The 27,915-nt window shown below is 41.8% G+C and overlaps 1 non-coding gene and 1 pseudogene across 1 annotated transcript; one reads left to right on the forward strand and one right to left on the reverse strand.

Annotated features, from left to right (window-relative positions):
• Positions 1-7,697: 7,697 nt before the first annotated feature.
• On the reverse strand, positions 7,698-8,662 carry LOC122699538 (annotated as a pseudogene).
• A 10,206-nt stretch (positions 8,663-18,868) lies between these two features.
• On the forward strand, positions 18,869-19,032 carry LOC122701192. Its single transcript, XR_006343026.1, has one exon. It is a non-coding gene; the product is annotated as a U1 spliceosomal RNA (small nuclear RNA).
• Positions 19,033-27,915: the final 8,883 nt, after the last annotated feature.

Genomic DNA, 27,915 nt, shown 5'->3' on the forward strand with positions numbered 1-27,915 from the left:
GGAGTCTCCCTGAGGAAGTAAGAAAATGTCATGCAATTCCTGAGGCATGACAGACAGATGAGCCTGAAGGAAAGGAGCGATGTGAAGTGTGATTACAGAGGTGTGGCGGTATGGTTCCTAGTTGGGGGTAAGAATTGTTTATAGGGTTTTGTCTGGAAAAATAGAAAGGAGCCTGTTGTAGACGAACGTCAGAAGTGGTGGGTGTTAAAGTGCAGTAACCAGGCTAGATCAGAGGGTGGGCTTGGGGTAGTATAGAGGCTTTGAATTTTGAGAGAAGGTCTCTCCCAACAATAATAGGAGGGGGGCATTTTGGGAGTAGGAGAAAAGAATGGGAAAATGGGATGTCTTGAAGTGTGCAAGGTAGAGGCTCAGTTATTCTTGGTGTAGATATTAAAACTTCAACCTCCCTAACAGAGACCCGAGAGGCCTTGGTTTTCCTGGAGCAGGCAGGCACAGTAGAGTAAGTGGCCCCCATGTCAGTGAGAAAGGAGATCGGCTTACCCACCACTTTAAGAGTTACCCTGGGCTCCAGGCGAGGGTGGGATGATCTGAGAGAATAGCATTGAAACATGTATATTATCAAGTGAGAAACAGATCGCCAGCCCAGGATGGATGCATGAGACAGGTGCTCGGGGCTGGTGCACTGGGAAGACCCAGCGGGACGGGATGGGGAGGGAGGTGGGAGGGGGGATCGGGATGGGGAACACATGTAAATCCATGGCTGATTCATGTCAATGTATGGCAAAAACCACTACAATATTGTAAAGTAATTAGTCTCCAACTAATAAAAATAAATGAAAAAAAAAAAAAAAAGAGTTACCCTGGGCTCCATAGAGTTGATGAGAGTTGGGGCCTCAGGCCCTGGGCAGCTTCAGTCTTCAGCAGCGAGTCTGAGGAGGCTGGGCAGAGCTGGGTCAGAGGACTCCTGCTCGGGACCGGGAGGGGACGTCCGGATCCCTGGAGGGGATTTGGGCAGTTGACCTTTGTTAGGTAGTTAGAATAGGGAAAAGGAGTCCAGAATGGCGGTGGCTAAAAGACCTGGAAGGCAAAACCCCGCGAAAATAGAACAAAGGAAGGTCCGAGGACCGGAGTGAGAACCTCAGGTAAAACAAACAACACTCTTGCCTAAGCCCAATTTGCATAGGACAGGCTCCAGGGGGAACAAAAAAAAAAAAAAAACATATAAAAAGAGGAGCCAAAGCCCTGTTCTCTCTCTCTCCTGCATGATGGGGCGCTCTTCTCTTCCCGTCTTTGGATCGACGTGCCCTCACACCTCGAAGATGGATTTTCCAGCTATCATCTAAATAAAATAGAGCTGTAACACTGATTTATTTAAGAGCTGTAACACTGGTCTGCCCAAGACCCAAGAGCTGTGACCCGCCGAGGGGGCTTCAATGTCCACCACTCCAAATTTTTGTTGTGACGAGACAAAGAACCGAGGAGCAGACACTCGCCTGACATCTATGGTGCCGTGACTGATTCGAACCGACCGACGTTGCTGCGGCCACAACGCAGAGTACCAACCATGTCAGGCGAGTGTCTGGAGGGGTGGGGCAGGGGAGGGAGCGGGGCCCTGCGGTGAAGTGTCCTGTTTTAAAGCTTTTCGGGACCAAGTAAAGGGAGGGGATGTAGGGAGGTCGGGGTGAAGCCTCGGGACCCTTGGGGTAGAGGGTGGGGCTCAGAGCTTATCTCAGGCACAGGCTGGGGAGGGGAGTTGGGAGCTGCACTTGAGAAGGGGGGAGGGCAGAGGGGACGTAAGGTAGAGGTTGTGGAACTGGACCTGGAGTGGCTGCAAGGGGATTGGGAGCGATAAGGGGTGGGCTGTGGTCAGAACGGTCGAAGGAAGAAGAAGAAAAGTCTCAACAGGGATCGGGAGACATTGTATTAGGAGGACGTGGCCCAGAGTGGGCTAAGAGTATCTGAGAAGTGTAACAGGATTCACAGAGAGAGGGTCAAGAGTGAAGAGCAAAGAAAGCCTGAACATAAGGGATTTCTAACCACTGCCCATTGCAGCAGCAGAAGTTACTGAGGTCCCGGAGAGTATTATAATCAAGAGTTCTGTTTTCTGGCCATTGGTACCTGTTATCAAATATATATTGCAGCCAGACAGTGTTGGAATAGTAAATAATTCTTTTTGGTCTTATCTCCCGCTGGAAGCCCAAGTCTTTTAGGTTTCAGAGAAGGCATCCTAGAGGAGTAGATTTGGAGGGCTGGGATTGAGAATTTCCCATTGCGGCCGAATAGGGAGGTTAGACAAGGGCGAGTGAAAATGAAGAGAAAGGTCAGAGACAAAAGGCATCCCCGTTCTCAGGACTTTCTCAGAGAGTAATAACAGTCTGCTTTGAAATGGGCGTCCCCTATTTCAAAGTCAGACGGGGTGCAAGGCTGAGGGCCCAAGGCCCCAGGGCTGTGGGGATCCTCCCGCCAAGCACTAGGGCTTGGAAAGGAGGCGCGCGAGGGAGGATCTGGGAGGATGGGATTTCATTCACCCTTGTGACCAATGGATGAGATGTGGGCGGGTGCATGGATGTCAGTCCAGCAAGGCAAGCGCAGAGTCCGTGCCGGAGCTCGTCTCAGGTTCTAGGCAGGGTCCCAGGGAGGGGACCACCAGAGGCGGGCTTGTGAGAGAAGCCCACCCAGTTGCAGTGGATCCTCCCTCCTGGGTTTCAGCACCAGAATGTAAAGTGAGTGCAGAGAAAAAGAGCGAGCCTGCAGTCAGGCAAGAAAAGGAAATTTATTAGAGGGAAAAGAGAGGGTAACTGGCTCTTAAGGAGAACCAGCGTCCTCCCTTCCTGACGGAGTCCTTCTTATACCCAACCAATGAAAAATTCTCTGAAGGGATGGTCACGTAGCCGAAGGTCTGGAATCTGGTGGTCTGGAGCTTTGAGAAGACAAACGCCAGTGAGATAACAGGATGCCATTTGGGCAATTTGGTCAGTCTCACAGATCACTGTGATTTTTCCTTTGTTTGTGAAGTCAGCATAGCGAGCCATCTTATCAATGAGTTCCCATGTGGGCCCTATCACTTATATGTGAAATCTAAAAATGGGTGTAAGTCAACTTATTTACAAAACAGAAGTAGAGTCTTGAATGCAGAAGACAAATTAATGGATACCAGTGGATAAGAAGGGAAGAATAAATTGGGAGATCGGGATTGACATAAACCCACTATTATTTATAAAATCGATAGCTAATAAAGGCCTACTGTATATCACAGGGAACTCGTACCTATACTGCAAAAGAATCTAAAACAACAAAAAAAAGAGTGCATATATGTATATGCATAACGGATTTACCTTGTTGTACACCTAAAACTAACACAGCACTGTAAATCAACTGTACTCCAAAAAAATTTTAAAACAATGAAAACTCAGGAAACCACGCCCCAATGTCACAGAGGAAACAAAGAGACCGAGAAACAGGCCAGGCAGAAATTTGACTAAAACTCTAGACACTTTGTAAGGCTAACCAGCAGCATATTCCAGAACTAAGCTACAAGAACAATCTCCCAGCCTGACGATGAGTTCAGAGGCAACTAGAGGAAGAGGCCTTGGAGGAGCCCCAGCAAGTCTGTGGGAAAAAGAGACCGAAGGGACTCCAGGTTGCAGCCCTGAAGGAGAAATTGCATGTCTTTTGAATGCCATAAATAACTTAAAAGCAATTCCACCAAATAATTCAGGCAAATTCCTCAGTCTGGGAGAGGGTAGGGGTGTGTGTACCAGCCCTAACCCACCCTGGGCAATGTGCATACTGGGCAGAGATAAGCCCAGGAACAGGCCTGGCTCTCTCACAGTCCTTCTACAGGAAACAAGTAACTTCTGGAGACAGCAACAGAGAGGAGCTGATTGTGAAGAAACCAGGGGAGGGGCTGCCTCTTCCGTGAGAACACATGGAATGGCCAACAAGGCAGAGAGCATGAGGAACCAAGAAAGATCCCTGAAAACACAGTGACAAAGGCAACATTCATGCTGAGGAAAAGGAGGGGTGCAGACCTTGAGAAATTCATGTTGTGATCTGACACTCACTAACACCTACTTAGGAGAAGGTGATGGCACCCCACTCCAGTACTCTTGCCTGGAGAATCCCATGGATGGAGGAGCCTGGTAGGCTGTGGTCCATGGGGTCACTAAGAGTCGGACACGACTGGGCGATTTCACTTTCACTTTTCACTTTTGCACATTGGAGCAGGAAATGGCAACCCACTCCAGTGTTCTTGCCTGGAGAACCCCAGGGACAGGGGAGCCTGGTAGGCTGCCATCTATGGGGTTGCACAGAGTCACACATGACTGAAGTGACTTAGCAGCAGCACCTACTTGCAATGTCCATCATAATCTTCACATTTCTTGTAAACCTCAGTTTATATTATCCATGATTGGTCTTCACTTTTATATTGAAATCAATAAGATAATTGAGGCGGCTGGTTAACTTGCTTATTTGAATTTACATTTCTTGGTCCAGTCAGTCAATCAATTCAGTCACTCAGTCATGTCTGACTCTTTGTGACCCCATGGACTGCAGCACACCAGGCTTCCCTGTCCATCACCAACTCACGGAGTTTACTCAAACTCATGTCCATTGAGTCGGTGTTTCCATGCATGCAACCATCTCACCCTCTGTCGTCCCCTTCTCCTCCTGCCCTCAACCTTTCCCAGCATCAGGGTCTTTTCAAATGACTCAGCTCTTCGCATCAGGTGGCCAAAGTATTGGAGTTTCAGCTTCAACATCAGTCCTTCCAGTGAACACCCAGGACTGATCTCCTTTAGGATGGACTGGTTGGCTCTCCTTGCTGTCCAAGGGACTCTCAAGAGTCTTCTCCAACGCCACAGTTCAAAAGCATCAATTCTTCAGCGCTCAGCTTTCTTTATAGTCCAACTCTCACATCCATACATGACCACTGGAAAAACCATAGCTTTGATTAGACAGACCTTTGTTGGCAAAGCAATGTCTCTGATTTTTAACATGCTGTCTAGTTTGGTCATAACTTTTCTTCCAAGGACCAAGTGTCTTTTAATTTCATGGCAGCAGTCACCATCCACAGTGATTTTGGAGCCCCCCAAAATAAAGTTTCTCACTGTCTCCCCATCTATTTGTGAGAAGTGATGGGACTGGATGCCATGATCTTAGTTTTCTGTATGTTGAGTTTTAAGCCAACTTTTTTTCACTCTCCTCTTTCATTTTCATCAAGAGGCTCTTTAGTTCTTCTTTGCTTTCTGCCATAAGGGTGGTGTTATCTGCATATCTGAGGTTATTGATATTTCTCCCAGCAATCTTGATTCCAGCTTGTGCTTCAACCAGCCCAGCGTTTCTCAAGATGTACTCTGCATATAAGTTAAATAAGTAGGGTGACTATATACAGCCTTGACATACTCCTTTCCTGATTTGGAACCAGTCTGTTGTTCCATGTCCAGTTCTAACTATTGCTTCCTGACCTGCATACAGATTTCTCAAGAGGCAAGTCAGGTGGTCTGGTATTCCCATCTCTTTTAGAATTTTCCACAGTTTGTTGTGATCCACACAGTCAAAGGCTTTGGCATAGTCAATAAAGCAGAAGCAGATGTTTTTCTGGAACTCTCTTGCTGTTTTGATGATCCAGCAGATGTTGGCAATTTGATCTCTGGTTCCTCTGTCTTTTCTAATACCAGCTTGAACATCTGGAAGTTCATAGTTCATGTATTGTTGAAGCCTGGCTTGGAGATTTTTGAGCATTACTTTACTAGCGTGTGAGATGAGTGCAATTGTGTGGTAGTTTGAGCATTCTTTGGCATTGCCCTTCTTTGGGATTGGAATGAAAACTGACCTTTTCCAGTCCTGTGGTACTGCTGCATTTTCCAAATTTGCCGGGATATTGAGTGCAGCACTTCCACAGCATCATCTTTTAGGATTTGAAGTAGTTCAACTGGAATTCCATCATCTCCACTAGCTTTGTTCATAGTGATGCTTCCTAACGCCCATTTGACTTTGCATTCCAGGATGTCTGACTCTAGGAGAGTGATCACCCCATCGTGGTTATCTGGGTTGTGAAGATCTTTTTGTAGAGTTCTTCTCTATATGCTTGCCACCTCTTCTTAATATCTTCTGCTTCCATTAGGTCCATACCATTTTGTCATGACGAACCTAGACAGTATATTAAAAAGCAGAGACATTACTTTGTCAGCAAAGGTCCATCTAGTCAAGGCTATGGTTTTTCCAGTGGTCATGTATGGATGTGAGAGTTGGACTATAAAGAAAGCTGAGTGCTGAAGAATTGATGCTTTTGAACTGTGGTGTTGGAGAAGACTCTTAAGAGTCCCTTGGACTGCAAGGAGAGCCAACCAGTCCATCCTAAAGGAGATCAGTCCTGGATGTTCACTGGAAGGACTGATGTTGAAGCTGAAACTCCAATACTTTGGCCACCTGATGCGAAGAGCTGACTCATTTGAAAAGACCCTGATGCTGGGAAAGGTTGAGGGCAGGAGGAGAAGGGGACGACATAGGATGAGGTAGTTGGATGGCATCACTGACTCAATGGACATGGGTTTGGGTGGACTCCAGGAGTTGGTGATAGACAGGGAGGTCTGGTGTGCTGCGGTTCATGGGGTTGCAGGGAGTCGGACACGACTGAGCAACTGAACTGAACTGTACTGATATGAGAGTTGTATCATGAAGAAGGTTGAGCCTCTTGGACAGCACAGATGTCCAACCAGTCAATCCTAAAGGAAATAAGCCCTGAATATTTATGTGCAGGACTAATGCTGAATTCCAATGGCCACCTGATGTGAAGAGATGAATCACTGGAAAAGACCTTGAGTTTGGGAAAGATTGAAGGGAAAAGAGAAGGGAGCAGCAGAGGATGAGATGGTTGACTCAGTGAACATGAATTTGAGCCATCTCTGGGAGATAGTGGACGACAGAGGAGCCTGGCACGCTGTAGTCCATGGGGTAGCAAAGAGGTGGACACAAACTGGTGACTGAACAAAAACAACAAATATTTATTGGATTTGCTTCTAATTTTCACATAAGATCCATCAATCTTTCCCTTGTCACATCTTAATTCATATATAGGTAATTTTTATATAAGAAATTAGCTTCCTTAGTATTTGACATGGTTTTCACGTCAAGTAAGTAGGAAAATTATGATTTAAAATAATGGGGAAAATATATTACAAGATTGAAAATTGGCTAAATCTTCATTGAGAAATACATCTTTTATTTTTTATTTAATTTTAAATTAGTATATTACATTAATTTAGAGTTTTGAAACCCTAAAAGAGTTGCAATAGCACATTGGCAAATCACGTATAAGTTGAATATTTTATCTAAATGTGACTCTTTACACTAACTGGCCACTGAAGAATCAAAACAGAAGGTACAGTAAAAGTATTCTGAATACTATTTAGTTATCTAAGAACAGTCACGGGATGGAGACCAGTTGAGGGAATAAAGATGTGCTTACTGTACACACAACAATAGAGGAAATGGCTAGATTAATACCAAAAGCTTTGGGAAAGTCATTAACCTGAGATAGAACGTCTCTCTGTGAGCATGAGGACCGAGCGTAGCTGTACAGGCTCTTAAGAGATGGAGCAGAATCCTTGACACATAGGCTTGAAATAGTTTTTGATGGCTTCTAACATTTGAATGAATAAACAGAATATTATTTCTCTGAGTCGTTCTTTGCTCAAGGCCAAAACTGTGATTGAGACTTACGGGCTAAAACATCAATGTCTATCTCCCTTAGAATCTCTTTTGTTACTCAGAACGTTCAGAGAGTTCTTCTCGGGTCTCAGGAGGATAATGTAGCACTCTGGGGCAAAGATGCAGCCCAGAAGCCCAGCACTGGAGGCCAGCATGGGGCGGATCTCTACGGCCACCATGCCCTTGCCCTTGGTGCTGTGGCAGACAGGGAGGACGGTGACCCAGACACTGCAGAACACCAGCATGCTGAAGGTCAGGAACTCGGCTTCACTGAAGGTGTCAGGCAGGTTCCTGGCCAGGAGAGCCAGGGAAAATGTTCCCAGGGCTAAGGAGCCCAGCTATCCCAGGACAGAGTAGAAGGCAGTGACTGAGCCCTTGTTGTACACGATAATAGCTCCTTGGGCTCAGAATGAGTGTCCATCTCAAGGAAAGGGGGCGAGGTTCCCAGCCAGACTCCACAGAGAATCACTTGGATCAGGGAGCACAAGGGAGTGAATGACATAGTTAGAAACTCCTGTTACCAGCAACTGCCACACGGTTCTTCCCGCTTTCCTGGCCTTGAATGCCAGGATCACAGTCAGAGTTTTGGTCAAAACGGGGGCAACAGCCACAGTGAACACAGTTCCAAATGTGATTTGTCGGAGGATGCAGGTGGCTGTGCTGGGACGACCAATGAAGAGTAAGGAGCAGAGGAAACACAGGATGAGGAGATGAGCAGGACATGGCTGGGAGCCCGGTTATTTGCCTTGACTATGGGGGTGTCTCAGTGCTTCACAAAGACCCACAAAACCACAGCTGTGATGGCAGATAAACAGAGAGCCGTGCAAGCCAGAGACATTGCCAGAGAATCCTCGAAGGCCAGGAAAGTCACAATTTTGGGGTGGGAATGATTTCTCTCCCAGTTTGGATACTCTTGGTCTGGGCACTGGACACACAGCTCTGCATCTGGGGAGAAATTAGACTCAACATTTCTTTGTTTGTACCACATTTCAAAATGTGGCAAACAGAGACATTTCCTGTCATTGTACATGCTAATCCCTTCTGATATAATATTTAGAAGTGTTGGAGAGGATGTAAAGTTTGAAACCTTTGTATGTTCTTGATAAGAATGAGGAATGGTACAGCTGCTGCAGAAATAAGTGTGACAATTTCTCTAAAAATCAAACATAGAATTAGCATCAGTGAGCAATTTTTATCTAGGTGTATTCTCTTCAAATCTGAAGCAATGATTTGAATAAATAATGTCTCTCCAGCATTACTTACAATAGGCAAAAAATGGAAACAACCCAAATGTCCGTTGACAGATAATTGGCTAAACAAAATGAGGTGCATATATACAATGCAAGAGTACTCTGCCTTAAAAAGAAAGGAATTTATCTGACACAGGCTACAATGTGCATGAATTTTGGAAGTCTTATCCTTTTGAAAAAAATCACACTCCAAAGGGCAAATATGGTTTTATTTATAGATGTGCATTAAGGGCTAAGTGATTTGAGTCATGTCCGACTCTTTGAGACACTATGGACTCTAGTCCTCCAGGGTCCTCAGTCCATAGGATTCTCCACGTAAGAATACAGGAGTGGGTTACCATTTCCTACCCCAAGGGATCTTCCCATCTCAGGGATCAAACTTGCATGTCTTATATCTCCTACATTGGCAGGAGGGTTCTTTACCACTAGCACCACCTGTGAAGCCTTTATTTATAGATGTATTAATGCTTAGAATAGGCAAATTCATAGACACAGAAAGTGGAATGAGGTTCACAGGGGAGTTGAGACTAAGAGGAAGTAAGTTTCATGTTAAAGGAGATGAAGTTAAGGGTGATCGTTCTGCAGAGGGACAGTGGAGAAGATCGCACAGCAATAGAAATTTGTTAATGTCACTGAATTGTACTCATAAGGATAAAATGGTAAATTTTAAATGATGTATCAGTCAGTCATTTCAGTCGCTCAGTCGTGTCCGACTTTTTGTGACCCCATGAATTGCAGCATGCCAGGCCTCCCTGTCCATCACAAACTCCAGGAGCTTACTCAACTTAACCACAATAAAAGTGGAAAGGTCAAAAAATAAATAAGTACATGAATTGAGAAACGAGTCCCCCATAACCCCTTCCGCATAGCCCTCCATTTCCTTCTCATCACGAAACGGGTGAGGGGCAGGATGACCATGCTGTGCTCAGTCAGTCAGTCGTGTCCAACTCCTTGTAACCCCATGGACTGTGTGTGGCCCACCAGGCTCCTCGGTCCATGGGATTCTCCAGGCAAGAATACTGGAGTGGGTTGCCACGCACTCCTCCAGGGGATCTTCCCGACCCAGGGGTGAACCCAGGTGTCCCACATTGCAGGTGGATTCTTTGCCTTCTGAGCCAGCAGGGAAGCCCAAGAATCCCAGAGAGGGTAGCCTACCCCTTCTCCAGAGGATCTTCCCAATCCAGGAATTGAACCGCGGTCTCCTGCATTGCAGGTGGATTTTTTACCAGCTGAGCTACCAGGGAAGCCCTGGTAGGATGACCACAGGTGAGTATAAATTTTTATACCTATGTGTCAGGGAATGTTTGACGGGAGGATTCCTACATACTGTCTCTCATGAGTCCTTTGTCCCTCTTCAAGCGGAACAGCACGCTGCTCCCAGGGACTGAGGTCATTGTGTGAGGCAAGCATGAGTCTCCTTTAGTAAATATTCTCCTTAGGACAAAATAGCTTAGTCTCCTTCCCCTTTCTTGAGATAGGGATTGTCTTCTGGCCTTGTGACTAACTTTAGCCCATGTTTCCTTGGTAACGTTTGCTGTACATTTGGTTTTCTGATCTCTATCATTCCCGAAAGAAGTTTCTTGTACTGCAGCCTATATATACTCATAGAAAAATCATTAAAGCACCTTTGCTCCATCAGAGCTTGGGTCCCCGGGTCTTTTTTGTCTCTCTCTCTCTCTCTCTCTCTCTCTCTCCTTTTCTGGCTGACTCTCTGGAGCGTGGAGACCCGTCGTGCTCACTTTTCTGCCCGGGCTTCTAAGACCCCCTCGAGAGGGCGCCTGGTGCCTTCGTGAGCGATGCAAGTCCTGTGTCAAGGACTTTGTTGGTCCTCTGCGTAAACCAAGGGACATCGGCCTCTTTCTCTCTTTCACTTTCTTATCGTCGACTCCGTACCTCCAGATTCCGGTCCATTAAAGGACCCCAACACCTATGTGGTTGGAAATGTCTCTCTCTGGACGCAAAGCACAATAAAGCAGCAAATAGGCCTTCCTTCTTGTGAATTTTCCTGAACCCTGAAATACATCTCTGGCTACATGCAAATTTTGGTGTCTGAAAGGAAAAATAGACAATCTTTGGTCAAATCTGGTATATGATTAGCTGCTATCAGAGAATATCTGTATTTCTCACAGAAGAAAAACATTTCATCTTCTGTTACATCACCAGGTCTCCTCCCCAATCCCAGCCTTGCCATATTCTCTAGAAACCTAAGTATGAGATACTAAATGACATTTCCACATTCTTTACACTGAAATATTTACAAAGACAAACTAAATTTTACCGCAGTATTTCATGGCTTCTATATCATATATTCCTGACAATGAACCTTGTGTTTCTCTTGTTTAACCACATAATCCAAAAATCTTGTCAGTACAAATATCCATAGGGTCATGATACCGAAGTTTTATCTGCAAAACATTATTTTACTATGCTCTCATATGTAAAATATGAGAGCATTTAATTTATGTAAAATATGAGAGCATAGTAAAATGTTCTGTATGTATTTTACTATGAGCATATGTCTCATATGCTCTGTATGCAGGTCAAGAAGCAACAGTTAGAACTGGACATGGAACAACAGACTTGTTTCAAATCAGGAAAGGAGTACGTCAAGGCTGTATATTGCCACCCTGCTTATTTAACTTATATGCAGAATGCATCATGCAAAATGCTGGGCCGGTTAAAGCACAAGCTGGAATCAAGATTGCCAGGAGAAATATCAGATACGCAAAAAGGCACCACCCTTATGGCAGAAAGTGAAGAACTAAAGAGCCTCTTAATGAAGACAAAAGAGAGTGAAATGGCTGGCTTAAAATTCAACATTTAGAAAACTAAGATCATGGCATCTGGTGCCATCACTTCATGCAAATAGATGAGGAAACAAAGGAAACAGTGAAAGACTATTTTCTTGGGCTCCAAAATTACTGCAGATAGTGACTGCAGCCATGAAATTAAAAGATACTTGCTCTTTGGAAGAAAAGCTATGACCAACCTAGACAGCATATTAAAAAGCTAAGACATTACTCTGCTGACAAAGGTCTGTCTAGTCAAGGCTATGGTTTTTCCAGTAGACATGTGTGGATGTGAGACCTGGACCATAAAGAAAGCTGAGCACTGAAGAATTGATGCTTTTGATCTATAGATTCAATGCAATCCCTATCAAGCTACCAACGGTATTTTCCAGAGAACTAGAACAAATAATTTCACAATTTGTATGGAAATACAAAAAACCTCGAATAGCCAAAGTAATCTTGAGAAAGAAGAATGGAACTGGAGGAATCAACCTGCCTGACTTCAGACTCTACTACAAAGCCACAGTCATCAAGACAGTATGGTACTGGCACAAAGACAGAAATATAGATCAATGGAACAGAATAGAAAGCCCAGAGATAAATCCACGAACCTATGGACACCTTATCTTTGACAAAGGAGGCAAGGATATACAATGGAAAAAAGTCAACCTCTTTAACTAGTGGTGCTGGGAAAACTGGTCAGTGACTTGTAAAAAAATGAAACTAGAACACTTTCTAACACCATACACAAAAATAAACTCAAAATGGATTAAAGATCTAAATGGAAGACCAGAAACTATTAAACTCCTAGAGAAGAACATAGGCAAAACACTCTCTGACATAAATCACAGCAGGATCCTCTATGACCCGCCTCCCAGAATATTGGAAGTAAAAGCAAAAATAAACAAATGGGACCTAATGAAACTTAAAAGCTTTTGCACAACAAAGGAAACTATAAGCAAGGTGAAAAGACAGCCTTCAGATTGGGAGAAAATAATAGCAAATGAAGAAACAGACAAAGGATTAATCTCAAAAATATACAAGCAACTCCTGAAGCTCAACTCCAGAAAAATAAATGACCCAATCAAAAAATGGGCCAAAGAACTAAACAGACATTTCTCCAAAGAAGATATACAGATGGCTAACAAACACATGAAAAGATGCTCAACATCACTCATTATCAGAGAAATGCAAATCAAAACCACAATGAGATACCACTACACGCCAGTCAGGATGGCTGCTATCCAAAAGTCTACAAGCAATAAATGCTGGAGAGGGTGTGGAGAAAAGGGAACCCTCTTACACTGTTGGTGGGAATGCAAACTAGTACAGCCACTATGGAAAACAGTGTGGAGATTTCTTAAAAAACTGGAAATAGAACTGCCATATGACCCAGCAATCCCACTTCTGGGCATACACACTGAGGAAACCAGATCTGAAAGAGACACGTGCACCCCAATGTTCATTGCAGCACTGTTTATAATAGCCAGGACATGGAAGCAACCTGGATGCCCATCAGCAGACGAATGGATAAGGAAGCTGTGGTACATATACACCATGGAATATTACTCAGCCATTAAAAAGAATTCATTTGAATCAGTTCTAATGAGATGGATGAAACTGGAGCCCATTATACAGAGTGAAGTAAGCCAGAAAGATAAACAACATTACAGCATACTAACACATATATATGGAATTTAGAAAGATGGTAATGATAACCCTATATGCAAAACAGAAAAAGAGACACAGAAGTACAGAACAGACTTTTGAACTCTGTGGGAGAAGGTGAGGGTGGGATGTTTCGAAAGAACAGCTTGTATATTATCTATGGTGAAACAGATCACCAGCCCAGGTGGGATGCATGAGACAAGTGCTCGGGCCTGGTGCACTGGGAAGACCCAGAGGAATCGGGTGGAGAGGGAGGTGGGAGGGGGGCTCGGGATGGGAAATACATGTAACTCCATGGCTGATTCATGTCAATGTATGACAAAACCCACTGAAATGTTGTGAAGTAATTAGCCTCCAACTAATAAAAAATAAACAAATAAAATTTAAAAAAGAATTGATGCTTTTGAATTGGTGTTGGAGAACACTTTTGAGAGTCCCTTGGACTGCAAGGAGATCCAGTCAGTCCATCCTAAAGGAAATCAGTCCTAAATATTCACTGGAAGGATTGATGCTGAAGCTGAAACTCCAGTACTTTGGCCACCTGATGGGAAGAACTGACTCATTTGAAAAGACCCTGATGCTGGGAAAGATTGAAGGTGGGAGGAGAAGGGGATGACAGAGGATGAGATGGTTGGATGGCATCACTGACCCAATGGCCATGAGTTTGAGTAAGCTCCGGGAGTTGGTGATGGACAGGGAAGCCTAATGTGCTACAGTCCATGGGGTCGTAATGAGTTGGACACAACTGAGCTACTGAACTGACTGACTGACTGATGCTCTCATATTGGCTGCATAGAGGATGGAGGTTTTAGGTAAAAGAACCTAACAATGTCAAAGCAGACACACTATGAAAAGTGGCTTCATAAACAATTAATGAAGACACAAACCATGAGAAAGTGTTATGGAATGCAGATTTTGATTAATGCAATTCATGGCTCCTGAACAGGGTGGCACAGACTTGTAAAATAGTTCAAAGTATTTTCATGTGCAAAATGTTAAACAGGTGCACAAAGAATCATCTTAAAATTACCCTGGAGTTTTCAAATTGGGAAATTTTTTTAAAACAGCGGTCAATGCTTTGAAATACTAATTAGAATGAAGTTTGATGATTCAGTAATGTGCGTATAACCAAGGGAATGTCTAAATGGAATCTTCTAAGAAATAGTTGACATAATCTATTTGCGTTTATCTAAAGATAAGAAGGAATCTTATCCATATGTAAATAAGGTCATGGTGTTCAATATATCCATTAACATTATTTTTTGCATTCACCCAACTGTAGCAAAAATAGATACACCCAAACTAAAAATATTCACCTATACAACTACTCCTTCTAGACACTGCCTCAGAAGATATGTAAGATTCTACAATATGAGTGAAGATGTTGAATTCAAAGAGTAAATTTAGTGCTCAGGGAAATGTATATACTCTTCATTTCTTATGAAGAATCAGCTCTAATATCTTTAGTCTATATATCTAATCTTGAAACAATGTCATATCTCTTTGAATCCAATAGGCCATTCTACCATCTCATCATTGATCACCAAGCCTTGATCATATAGACCATTGAAGCCAAACTCTCCCACTTTAACCTGGAGCCAAAGACCAGCTAGAAAACTCACAGCATTCAGGATATCATACTGCATCACATGGCTTCCTTTCTCATCTAACGATATGTGCTCCCTGGCACTGTTTCTAAACTGGAGCTTTCTTAGGAATGGGTGAAGCTAGGAAAAAAGAAACTTTAAAATAAATAGTGTATTCAAATTAAAGATGGAAGGCCCATTCTTACAAAAGAACCATCTCTTTCCACCTCCCCAGCTTCAAGTTCTTGCTGGTAGTTGTGTGTGTGTGTGTTTACCATCTCCAGGACTCTAGTGACTTGGAATTTACCTCTCATTCTGAAAACAAAGAGAGAAGGAATTTAACTCAATGACACATTCAATGAACGTGTCAACACATTCATGACACAATCAAAGGGTGCTTCAGTCATGGGTTTTGGTGCATCCCAATCCCAGACAAATTTTTCTTGGGGTTTCTTGAAAGAAGAGTCTGTACTGTAAATCAGTATAACATGGGATTTTTCCTCTTACCTTTTACCCCACAATATGATTGGTGAAAACAGAGGGGAAACTTTCCCTATGAAAGGAAACTAAAATTTACATCTTGTAGAGTGTTACTGAAACTGGACTTCGCCTTTAATCCTTTAAACCCAGAACTTTTGACACTGTCTTGTAGGAGGTACTAAATCTATATTGTTTGCTTTAGATTTAGGTAAAATTTGCATAAGGTTTAATTCACCATTTTAAGCAGTATAATTCAGTGAGTTTTAGTAAATTCACATATTGTGCGATCATCACCACTGTTTGATGTCAAAACAGTTTCCTTATCTGAAAGGAAATCCCACACGAATTAAGGAATCACTCATTTCCCCTAAATCAGCATCTTAGAACACATAATTTACTTTTTGTTTATAGATAAACCTATTCTGCACATTTCATGCAAATGGAGTCCTTCACTGTCACTTCTTTCACTTAGCATACTATTTTCTAAGTTTGTAAGTGTATCAGAAACTTATTTCTGTTAATGGGTGAATCTTACTCCATTGCATGCATTAGTCACATTTTGTCATTCATCAGTTTATTGACCCTGGGGTTGTCTCCACTTTTGCTATTATGCACACTGATATGAATATTCATTATAAAATTTGAGTTAAATATTTGTGTCCCACTTGGGGGACTACATCTGTCAGAATGCAAGTGCAGTGTCATTAGAAAATACTATGTTTATTGTTGTTTAATTCGTGTTTTTAAGTTTGAAATAATCCACACAAAATTTATTTTCTTTCATAAATATAACAGCAAATGTCTATTTTATTCCTAGATAGACCACAAAATACTTATTTTTATAAGTTCTCCAGGTATGCATTTAAATTTTGATGAGGTGGTAAATATAGTCATGTGGAAACACACAAGAAAATGTACAATTAAATTATAAATATTCATTACCACTGATTTTTCTTCAACCATCAAATAGATGTATTCAGTATGACTGCTCAAAAGCTTATGAAGATGTAGGCTCAACAAAGGAGCATACATAGCAACTCCCAGATAGAATGTTTGAGCAATAATTCCTGAGGGGTGTCTCAGGCACCATTTCCATTAATTTATTTTTCCTATATGACACCTCTCTAGTGGAAAAACATGAAGAGGAACTAAAGGACCTCTTGATGAAGGTGAAAGAGAGTGAAATAGCTGGCTTAAAACTCAACGTTCAAAAAACTAAGATCATGGCATCTGGTCCCATCACTTCATGTCAAATGGATGAGGAAAAAATGGAAACAATGACAGACTTCATTTTCTTGGACTCCAGAATCACTGCAGATGGTGACTACAGCCATAAAATTAAAAGATGCTTATCCTTGGGAGAAAAGTTACGACCAACCTAGACAACATATTAAAAAGCAGAGACATTACTTTGCCAACAAAGGTTCATCTATTCAAAGCTATGGTTTTTCTAGTAATGTTCAAATGTGAGAGTTGAACCATAAGGAAGGTTGAGTGCCAAAGAATTGATGTTTTCTAACTGTGGTGTTGGAGAAGACTCTTGAGAGTCCCTTGGACAGCAAGGAGATCAAATCAGTCAATCCTAAAGGAAATCAACCCTGGATATTCATTGGAAGGACTGATGCTGAAGCTGAAGCACCAAGACTTTGGCCACCCAACACAAAGAGCTGATTCACTGGAAAAGACCCTGATGCTGGGAAAGATTGAAGGCGGGAGGAGAAGACGGTGACAGAGGATGAGATGGTTGGATGGCATCGCGGACTCAATGGATATGAGTTTGAGCAAACTCTGGGAGATAGTGAAGGATATGGAAGCCTGGAATGCTGCAGTCCATGGGGTTGCAAAGAGTCGGACACAACTGAGTGACTGAACAACAACAAGTATAAGCCATTCTTCCATGTTTCTCTGTATTTTTGATAAAAACTTGATATTCAGAGTATTTGTCCAAATTCTAATGGAAAAGCTACAGAAATCAGCTTCTCCCCACTACCCAGCAATTATAGTTACTGCTGATTGTAACACTTGTTATTTTGTTTACGGTGTTGTCTGAGCCAATCTTGTATATTCCACATTCTTTCTCATATATGGAGCCTTTTAAAGTCTTTATTATCCAAAGCATCTCTTTCCCCAGCCCATCCTCCAATGCTATAGAGGTTTTATATAGTGTTTCCCAACCGTAATTTCTGACCCCAGGTAAAGCTAATTCATTTACCTTTATATGTTCAACACACTTCAGGTTACCACCTCAGCCCTAGGAAGTTTCAAAGATACAGGAAATAAAGGAAGTCTTATATTAGTCCATCAGAAAACCATCAGGTAGGTCAAAACAAACAATTACACATTTTTTTTAGAATAAGTTTCATAGAACTCCTTCTGGTACTGGTAACCTATATGAAGAATGTGGGATATTATTTAAAAGACCACTTTTGAGCAGGAAACTAACAAATGATACCAGTGTAAATTAAAATATCATAAAGGTTTATACCAAAATTGAGCTGTATCTTCTTACTCTTTATTAAGAATTCTGCCTGTTGGAAATTGTACTTTGGGTACCAAGATTGTAGCATGTTTCCTTTAAGTATATATTAAAAGCTATTAAAAGGATAGGTACTTTATTGGATCTGATTATTTCATTTTATCAACAACTTGAAAATGTGTATTTGTCTCTTGTGTATGAGGACAAAAATTTCTAAATACATTCTGAAATGGATTTGTAGATTCATAAAAGCCTGCCTTAAAATCCAGTGAATTCACTGCTAAACTATGTAGCTTATGTTAAGTTTATAAACATCAGTGTTCTCACATTTTAAATTGTTTGCAGCTTTCATAGAAACAGTTATATCTAGCAATAATTCATTTTCCAGAGTCTGTAGAATATCAGGGAGCCTTCATTTCTCTTTGTCACCACAATCATTTCAAGGAATATTTGAGCCACAGCATATATACCACCATAGATGAAAGTGTTGGATTCTGTTATGATAATTGTGTCAGTACTTTGTGAAATTAACTACACTTTAAGGAAATGTATAGAATTTACAATTTTATGGTTTTCACATGTTTTGTTAAGTCTCCCTTGGATATTTTACTATATTACATCCTAAATAAGGAATTTTTTCCAGCATGCATCCTAATACAATAATTAGAAAGTAAAGACCACTCCATGGTAGAATTCTTTAAATAGACCTAGTCACTCAGTAGTGTCAGACTCTTTGTGACCCCATGGACTGTAGCCCACCAGGCTCCTCTGTCCATGGGATTCTCCAGGCAAGAATACTGGAGTGGGTTGCCATTTCCTTCTCCAGAAATTATAGATACATGTATAACCAGTGTGAAAGAACTCTGCATCCAATTTGCTGAATCCTGTGGACTTGAGACAGAAATATGGTCATGATGTTTCATCTCAATAAAATACAACCAGATAATACTTACCTGGCAGGGGAGATACCATGATCACGAAGGTGGTTTTCCCAGGGCGAGGCTTATCCATTGCACTCCGGATGTGCTGACCCCTGCGATTTCCCCAAATGTGGGAAACTCGACTGCATAATTTGTGGTAGTGGGGGACTGCGTTCGCGCTTTCCCCTAGAAAAAAAAAAAATAAATAAAATAAAATAAAATAAAATACAACCAGATAGCCTTTGCTTGTCCATTCATGACCTGCATCTGAAGGACATTTACCTTCCAGGGAAGAAGCATGCATCTCCTGAAGATTCCATTTCTGCTTTCACCACAAGCATTTCATGGAGGGTTTGGGCCGCTATATACACAGCATTTTAGGTGAAATAAGTGTATCGAGACAACCTCGTCATATCAGTAATTTAATGCATAAACTCTAAAGAAGAATTGAGTGGGCAGTCTCCAATTTTTTTCACAGTGTGATCCCGTAAGTGAACATCCAAAAATTTGATGCCACACACTCCTGAAGTAAAAGTTTTCTGGGTATTGGGAAGGATTAACTGTCTTGAGAAAGTGTTTAAAACCTGGGATTTCCCTCTTCCAGTGTGAAAAGGAGAGACTTCCATAGAAAGAGTGTAGTACGTGGTATGCCTCGTTCAAAAGAAAATCTCCCCTTGCTACCATAATCCATACCTTGCCCAAGGTTAAATAGTACACCGCTATTCTGTCCACAGAACTGAAGCATCCACATCATCATGTATTATATACACATTTGAAGATGAAATTATGGGTATGATCACTGAATGTAACTTACTTAATACATGCAATTCCCTAGTGCTAGGAAGTTTTTTAGTAAAGGCCACACATACACCATTCTTTACCATCTCTGCTTTCAGGTCCAAGACAAACTGCTCCTTTTCCCATCTTCAGACAAAAATAGTGCCACCCATGTCCAGTCAAAATGCAGCAACAGGCTTATCATTCCATGAACAAGATAGCTGTCCTCCGTGGCCGTCTGATAAAGAGATGGAAACTGGTCTTTATCACTCAGTGAAGAATCAAAAGGACCATATGCCACCTGAATAAGAAAAGAAAAACATGATTCTGAGTTTCGTGGGCTTGGGGCTATGTTTCTTGGGCAGAGAGTGAGCTGATTCTCTCTGTGACAGGGAGAAAAGAGATCTCAGTGGACATTTCACAGTTTTCATTTCATTCTGGGCCCACAGAAGACTATTTTTTCTAGACTCCTCACTTTTAGAAAGGACACATGGTTTCTTCAGACAATTCCTATCACTAGGTTACAAAAAATAAAAGAGAATATTAAGATCTCTATGCGCTTTTAATCTCCTTTGATGGTATTTGAAGAAAGCATGATTTTCAGATCGTGTGCCCAGGAGACTGCAGTGTCTCCATCAAACTCGCCCTGTGTGTGAAGAAGAAACTCCTTCTACCTAGCAATCAGTGTTTCATGTAAATGCTGAGAATAAATAAATCTTGTCTCATTAATATCTTCATGATGGATTCAATGTATCACCACAGCATTATCTGTTATTCTGGAGATTACAATGCCCTATCCTCTCAGATTTTCTTGAAAAAACATTCCAGAACAGAAATCTCCTACATTATGCTGTTGTGTTCATAAGTAATGTCTCTTGCTTGGGGCTGGTCAGATTGATCCTTGGAAAGAGATCTGAGATGGAGAGACCCATGTAGAAAATTTATGGCGGCACCCTCCATATATGCCAGTGGGATGTAGCAAGGCAGAAATGGGGAGAGAAAACTGACCTTCTGAACTGTGGTTCAGAACAGCTGAACAACGAAACAGTTACAACGGACTGCCAATCCTCTGGGGCTGGGATGATTCTTCAGTATTGTCAAAATTGAGAGGAGGGAACCAGGCTTCATATCACCATGTCTCCAAGACACTGGCTTCTGGCTGTTACCTGTGAGCTTCCTGTCCTTGGGTGAGGAAGTTCTCTGTGCTTGAGGCATGTCCTAGGATGTAAAGAGCTGTGAGCCATCATCACTCACTGTCCCCTTAACTGTGAGATTCATGCCTTGACCCTGAGCATGAACTTGGGTTTCAAAGTGCTGACTGCTCGTGCCTGTCACTTTCTTCCTACTTCCCAACCAAAGGAATAATCTCACAATCTGAGGAAGTCTCTGGAATGTGCTTAGAACTCTGTGCCATGCATACACACAGCTTCTACCTTGTTTTTTGATGGGATGAGAGGGAAAGGCATAGGGGAAGAGCAGAGTGTCTCACCAGAAGTCAGACTCTCACCTGTGGGATTCTGTTCAGCTCCAGAAGTGGTTCAATCTGGGCTGAAAATGATGACATAGTTCCTGTAACTATGGCCAGAGATTTCCTCTGTCTCTGGTAGCTGTAGTTAGGGACAGTCTGATTCCCTCCAGAGAGCCAAAGCAGGGCATTTTCCAGACTGCTGTGATCACTTTCAAAGGCATTGTAGAGATTATAACCCAAGGTCAGGTTGGGGAGGAGGTGAGGGTTCTTGTTGATCTCCTCAATGGCAAAGATAAAAGCCAGAACATATTGCTAATTCTTGAGGAAGCACCTAAACAGAGGGGACAGCATTGGACAGAATGGTCATATAATACAGGGCTATATCCTAAGCCATCCAAGGGAAGAGAAGAGCTTTAAACTTGGGGTTTATATTCAGAGGCTTTCCTGTCTTGTCATATGGAGATGGTGTGAATAAGTTTCTGAGGGCTCTGAACATGCAGATAATATTATGAATAAATAAGCAAAAGACCAGCACCCCAGTAGAAGTATCATTACAGGCAGAGTATGAACAAGCACGCTCTTTGACAAATCCATACAAGGTATAAAAATATAGACAACGTTATTTAGATTCTAATTAGCCAAGAAATGCACATTAAAATGAGGGCCAGGTGTTTCCTACCTTGAAGTGATGCAAAAAGTATCTCTAGTTCAGCAAGAAAAAGGAAACTCTGCCCTCTGCTGGCTTCATTGTGAAATGCTAGTCTCCCCGCTGTGACTACCGTCTGCACAGAGCCAAGGCTGTCTGAAGGCGCATGGGTCTTGATCCAACAATATACAATTACCAAAATCAGAGAAGTGTTCCAAGCTTGTTAAGAAAAAATAATTGTCACTCATTTAATGTTACATTAAATTAATGCCAAAGGCTAAATTATATCCCATATCTATATGAAACGACATTTCTAGACAGCAAATCACAAGGTAAATGTATATTTCCTTATATTAAATTATGTCCGTGATAAATTTCTATGTATGGGAAGTGGTTCACAAAAGAAGTTGATAGTGTATACCCACATGGCAACCCACAGAGTTTAAAATAACATTCCTGAGCTCCTCAGTTAAGTGATGCCTGCTGCTCCTCTGCCTAGAATAGAGATGTCTATATATTTCTCTGGCTGAAGGACAGGGGGGAGGGTACAAAGTTTCACCTCCAACCTTGGGACATCACTAAAGCTTCACCTCTCTCCTATACTAGCCACCTAGACAAAAACAGGTTCTGTCTTTCCCTAGACAGTGAGACAGAGAGTTTCCTCCATTCCCAATAGTCACTTCCTGCCATCCTAACCCCAAAAGAGGTCAAATAATTAGCAGCTTCCAGCAAACTAGAAGATGTACACACCTGAAATAATTTCCACCAAGCATTCTATTTCATATTTTTGTAAAATATGCAGAAGCAAACCATGGGGAGAAAAAACATGAAATGAGAAAGCGGAACAGGACAAAGATTGTCAAAAGTCCTCACACAGAAGAGTAAAAACAAAATTAAAGTTCTCCCCTCAAATTAGCAGCTCTCCAGTAGCATAGCAGTTGCCAACAGAACTAGTGTTTTAAAAAATTCTAAGTACAACTAGCAAAAAAACAAGGTGCACACGTTCTAAACACGTCTTCTGCTCTGAGGACATGGGCATGTTGATAAATATTGCAAAACCATTAGAAATTCTATGAACCAACAAAGCATGAACAGAACACAGACTGCTTGATGCAAACCCCTACTTAAGCACTGCTATGCTAACTCAAAGACATGCACGTCACACGGTTAGATAAAGTCCACATTTGGGGGCAAAATTCATCACTTTTCCCAGAGAAATTAATGATAAGGATAAAAATGAAGGGTTTCACTGTCTTCTGACATAGTATCTACTTTTCTATCTTTTGCTTCCAGAATATTAGGCTGAACACCCCACATTTGATGGGAGCAAATTAATAATATTAATATTTGGTGGGACTTCTTTTTTTAGGGTGGAGAATACATGTCCCTTAGAGTCTTTCCATGGGGGCACATTTCAGCACTGTCTTTGTCAGCAGTGAACACTCAGGCTGAGCCACTTCATCCTAAGAGTGGCCTTTGGCCAGAGGATCAGTGTCTCAAAGGGATTGTCTTTCTCAGTCAAGGACCTTGGCAGCAGGAGGGACTGGGGCTCAACAGGCTCATTAACTCTAAGATCCTCTGGAACAGAGCTTGTGTATCCTGCTGGTGATACAACAGGAAAGATGCATAATTCTCTCCTCTGTCTTGGAGCAGGAAAAGTAGCTATTAGAGAGGCAAAGAAGGGACAGAATATTCAGAATCCATCAATCTAAATGAGATGGATGAAACTGGAGCCTATTACACAGGGTGAAGTAAGTCAGAAAGAAAAACACCAATACAGGATATTATTAATGCATATATTAACGCGTATATACGGAGAGTAGATACTATGTCAGCATCTGACCCCTGCTCTGCTCTCAGAGAGGAAAATGTCCCCTCATGTACAGCACGGCATATGCCCGCTACCACTCTGCCGCTCCGCCTGTGGAAGCCCTGCAGGGCTTGTGCCAGGCTGGCGTGCCAGACAAGGGCACAGTTAGAACCAGAAGGTTGGTGTGCGTGCGGGAGTCACAGTGCTGAGACCTCACTCTCGGTGTCGCTGTGACAGGAGCAGCCTGGCTTCCCCTCCTTTTCACTGCTTCAGATCAGTCCCTTGGGGGACCTCTGGGGAGGCTCTTGTCCTGGGGCTCTGCACCTGTTCCCCTCCATCCTGGTGAAAAACAATGAGGAAAAGCATGTTTTCCCCCTTGCCTCTTTGGTTTCACAGTAGTTAGTCAAGCTTCAGCGCTTGGGGGCAGAAAGGGAGGTGTGGGGGGACAAGCCTATCATGGCACTGAGAAATCTGTCCCCTGTGTCCGTGACTGACGTCCCTGCCCAGAGCTCATGGCTGTTGTCACCACCGCTCTGATAGACTTGGCAGGTTTCAAATCATCTCAGGACTCTTCAGCATGATGTCAAATGATGCTTTAGCACTTAGGCAAAAAATAAACATCAGTTATTGATAGTGGCATATGTAATCAAGATGTCAGTTTTTTAACTCAAAAAGTTATTTCAAATCTATCTTAGCAAGAACCTAACTTTACATCTTAAAGAATTAGGAAAAGTAGGAAAAACTAGGCCTTCCATGTGGTGCTGTGTTAAAATATCTGCCAATGCAGGACACACAAGAATCATGGGTCAGGAAGACCCCCTGGAGTAGGAAATGGCAACCCCCTCCAGTATTCTTGCTTGGAAAATGCCATGGACAGTGGAGCCTGGTGGGCTACAGTCCATGGGGTCCCAAAGAGTCAGACCCAACTGAGCAACCGAGTGCTCACAGACACACACACAGGGAAAACTAAAATCTATCAAACAGAATGAAACACTAGAGATTAGAGATAAATAATCCAGGAGAGAAAAACAATACTCAAAGCCATGAAAGTTGGTTCTTGGAAAAGATCAGCAACATTGACAAAGCTTTAATCACATTGACTGAGAAAGAACAGAGCAGACTCAAACTATTAAAAAGATAAGTGAGGAAATCCCTGACGGTTCACTGGCCAGGATTCAGTGCTCTCACTGTGGTGACCCAAGTTCAATCCTGGTTCAGAAAGTTAGATCCTGCAGGCTGTGTGGCCTGATCAAAAGATAAAATAAGAAACGAATGTGTGGGCATTACTCCTGAATAGACAGAAATAGAAATAATTATATAAAAATACTAAGTCCAGCTGCACATGAACAGATTAGATAACCCAGATGGTATGAATAATTCATGGAGATGCTCCCACCAAACTGAATCATGAAGAAATAGAAAATCTGAATAGACTAGTAATAAGAATGAATCAGCAACCCAAAAAGTCCAACAAAGATCAACCCTGGACCATATGAATTCAGTGTTGAATTCTACCAAACATAAAATATTAGTTAAGGATAATCATTTACAAATGCTTCCCAAAAACGAAGAAAAGGGAACACTTTCTAACTCATTCCATGAGGACTGTAGTATATCCTTTTACCAAATGGAGACAAAGACATTACAAAAAAGAAACCTCAGATGAATATCTTCATGAAGGCCAATAAAAATATCTTCAGCAAAATACTACCAAGTAGAAAGAGTAGGAATACAAGGAAACTTTAATATGATACAGGCCATGAAAAACCCACAGGTGACATCTCACTCAATAAAGTCTGAAAATATTTTCCATAAGACTGTGAGCAAGAGAAAGACATCAGCTTTTGCTGTTTCTAATCAAATAGGACAGGAATTCCTAGCCAGAGCAATTAGGCAAGAAAAAAAAAAATACTGAGGCATCCACATAGGGAAGGAAGAAATAAAGTTATCTCTGTTCAAACATGACATGAACTTGTACATAGAAACTCCTAAAGATTACACACACATGTTAACATACCCACACAGAATACACAAACACACATGCATTCACTTTCAGAAATAATAATAAGTGAATTTGACAAAGTTGCAAGATACAAATCAGCATAAAAATCACTTGTGTTTCTGTACAACAACAACGAACAGTACAAAGAGGAATAAAATTCTTGGGAATAAACATAGCCAGTGAGGCAAAAGACTTGTACTCTGAAAATTACAAACCACTGCTAAAAAAAATTAAAGGAGACATGACTAATGAAAAGACATCCCATGTCATGGATTGGAAGATTGATGCTGCTAAATGACAATACTAACCAAAGTGACCTACAGGTTCCATTCAACCCTATCAAAATTCTGATTACCTTATTACAGAAAGCAAAACATTTATTTGACTCAGAAGAGTCAAGATCTCCATCTTGCACTTGATTTTACAAGGTGTTTCCAGAGGATAATGTTCAAACTGCCAGATGGAAATACGTTAGCTCCAATCTTTGGGTGGATTTTGGGGTGCCTGTTTACTGCTCATTTCAATATTTTAACTGGTCAGAATGTGTGCATGCATGTCCACCCACTATCGATCTGGAGGCAACTCCTTCTGCACCCTTCACACTGCTCATCTAGTGCCTCATCTTTCAAACCTCCCAACAGGAAGCTTTGAAAGTTTCACACACACCCCATGACGAAAACACTCCTCAAGTCAGTGGTAAGAATATAGCCACCCCAAGGACTAAAAGCTCTGGGTTCAGGCCCATCTGCTCCTTTAGGACACATTGGTAACATGAATGAGGGTGTAAACCGGTGATTGTCTGAGATGACGGCCTCAGGTCTGCAATGTGGAAGACCTGGGTTCAGTCCCTGTGTTGGGACAATCCTCTGGAGCAGGGAATGGCTACCCACTCCAGTATTCTGGCCTGGAGAATTCCATGGACTGTATAGTCCATGGGATCACAAAGACTCAGACATGACTGAGTGACTTTCACTTTCACGTTCATGGACTTCAGAACCACATGGGTCTAGAAGTCCAGAAGTCAACACTGGCAGGAAAAGACAATGTAAAATTCCCAGGAGTAATCCTACCAAAGGAGGGGGGAAACCTGTACTCAAAAAAGTATGACATTGATAAAGGAATTGAAGAAGACACAAAGAGATGGGAAGATATTTTGTGTTCATGGATTGGAAGAATTAATATAGTTAATTAAATTGTTAAGTATGTTAAAATGAACATCCTACTCAAGGCAATCTACAGATTCAAGGCAATCCCCATCAAAATACCATGACTCTATTTTCATAGAGTCACAGATATAGAAAATTAACTTATAAATACCAAGTGGATAAAGAGGAGAGGGACACATTGGGAGATGGATTGACACAAACTGCTATCTATAAAACAGATAACTAATAAAAACCTACACTATAGCATAGGGGACTCATTACTTTTTAATGACCTATACAGGAGATGCATCTAAAAAAGAGTGTACATATGTATATGAATAACCAATTTGCTATACAGCTGAAACTAAAAGTACATTGTAATTTAATAATACTCTGTAAAAGAATAATTTTAAAAAAGAACATATGAAGATAAAATTATTCATTAAAAAACCAGTGACACTTCTCACAGAACTAGAACTAATAATTTTGAAAAATTAAAAAAAAATGACACTAAATAGTCAAAACAGTCTTGAGATACAAGAAAAGAGCTGGAGCAATCACTGTCCGTGCATGATAGTTAATCTTACTTGTCAACTCGCCTGGGCCAAGGCTTGCCAGATGGGTGGCTAAGCACTGTTTCTGGGTATGCTCTTGAGGGTGTTTCTGGCAGAGACTAGCATTTGGTTCTGGTAGATAGAGTAAAGAATGCGCCCTCACCCATGTAAGCATGTGTTTTCCAGTCTTCTAAAGGCCGGAATAGAACCCAAAGCGAAGGAAAGTCAATCCACCCTCACTTTCTGAGCTGGGACATCCATCTCTTCCTGCCCTGGGACATCAGAACGTCTGGTTCTCAAGACTTCAGACTTGGACTCAATTATGCCACCAGCTTTTCTGCTTCTCCTGCTTGGAGATGGCCATCTCTGGGACTCCTCTATCTTATAACCCTGCAAGTCAATTCCTATAATAAATTTTTAGATATGTGTGAAAAGTTATGGTGAAGTGATCGTGTTTATGTCTGAACTGGATCAATGTGACTAGAATCACAAATGAATTTTATCAAGAAAGGATTTAGACTCCTAAGCTGCTGTTTCTAGTTCATTGCTGTGTATCACTCAAAAGATGACATCTTGTGTAAGTGTAGTTAGTGGATGGATTTTAACTTTTTCGGGAGGTAAAGGTTTAGTATTTGAAAAATGTATTACATAAATTGGTCTGGATTTGGCA

Source organism: Cervus elaphus, chromosome 9, assembly GCF_910594005.1.
Source record: "Cervus elaphus chromosome 9, mCerEla1.1, whole genome shotgun sequence".
Taxonomy (NCBI): Eukaryota; Metazoa; Chordata; class Mammalia; order Artiodactyla; family Cervidae; genus Cervus; species Cervus elaphus.